The sequence below is a fragment of the Penaeus monodon genome, chromosome 33, assembly GCF_015228065.2.
Source record: "Penaeus monodon isolate SGIC_2016 chromosome 33, NSTDA_Pmon_1, whole genome shotgun sequence".
Lineage (NCBI taxonomy): Eukaryota > Metazoa > Arthropoda > Malacostraca > Decapoda > Penaeidae > Penaeus > Penaeus monodon.
The window spans coordinates 12,412,952-12,414,487 of NC_051418.1; positions in this window are offsets into that span (position 1 = coordinate 12,412,952).

Genomic DNA, 1,536 nt, shown 5'->3' on the forward strand with positions numbered 1-1,536 from the left:
CCTCGTCAATGATGCAGGTAGTTTATAGGTTGTCTATACAATCCATTACTACGACTCATTATCACGCTGTGTAATGGTTTGGTAGAAAAAAATTAATGGTACACTAAAAAGGATGCTGAAAAGGATGTGTAGAACAGCCTAAAGAGTGGCATAGATATTTATCACTATTACTTTTTGCATATAGAGAGGTTCCACAGACAAGCACAAAGTTCTCGCCATTTGAGCTTGTTTACGGACATGCAGTGTGAGGTCCGATGACATTGCTAAGGGAGCTGTTTGGTGGCGAGGTGAGGGAGCCCGAAACGGTCATCATACGAATGTTATCAATCTGCGGGAAAGGTTAGAAGACACTTGTCGTATGGCATTAATGGAACTGAAGAATGCACAGGAAGTTGCACAATATTACCAAGACCGGAAAACTAAAGACAGGGTTAAAGAATCAGGAGATGACGTATTACTACTACTACCTACGAACTCGAATAAATTGCTGTTTCAGTGGAAAGGTCCTTTTCAGGTAGTAGGGAGTCCTAATAGATTGAATAAAATAGTAAATGTGAATGAAATTTCAAGGAAATACCACATAAACATGCTAAAAAGGTATGTACATAGGGAATCGGGTGACACATTTCCAGCGGCGGTTGTGGTAGTTTACGACGAGGATAATGGAAGAGCAACGACAATGCCCAGTTACAACCCGCGCGAAACCTTGAGAGATGTCTTGCTGGATTCAGACTTGCCAGCTGATTATCGAAATGACGCGAGAGGCATCCTGCAAGCGTTCGGCGACGTTCTCACCGATGTTCCAGACAGAAATAGAGTATAAAATTGAATTAAGTTTTTGAAACTATAAGAGTAAAACTATCCTTCACCGTACAGAAAGACGTAAAAAAGGAATTACGTAGTATGCTGGAGATAGGGATAAGTGAGTCTTCAGACTGATTATTCTACACCTATTTTAGTAGTCCCTAAAAAAATGGAAATCGGAGACTGTTTAGATTTTAGAAAACTGAACAAGATTACGAAGTTCGATGCTGAACCTGTGTGTGATGCCGAAGCAATTTTTTGTAAGATTGGTGGAAGCAAGCACTTTTCTAAAATAGATTTGACGAAGGGGTATTGGCAAATTCCTCTTACTAAAGAATCTAGAAAATTTACAGCCTTTTCTACACCCGCAGGATTATTTCAGTTCACCGTATTACCATTCGGTCTCGTCAATGCTCCAGCAGCTTTTAATGAGGCATTTATTTGGAAACGTGGACGGTGTGGAGACCTTCCTCGACATTGATTCATTCGAAGACGTGGAAATAACACTGCGGCATCTTGCAAAGGGTACTCGGAGCAAATCTAACAGCGCGACGAGTCAAATGCGAAATAGGTAAGAGAAGTTTAGAATATTTAGGACATATTATTGGAGAAGGTTGCATAAAACCAACAAGGGTAAAGGTGTCCGTTATTCTTAATGCCCCAGCCCCTAAAACAAAGAAGGAAGTGAGGTCATTCATGGGGTTATCAGGCTACTATCGACGTTTTGTACCA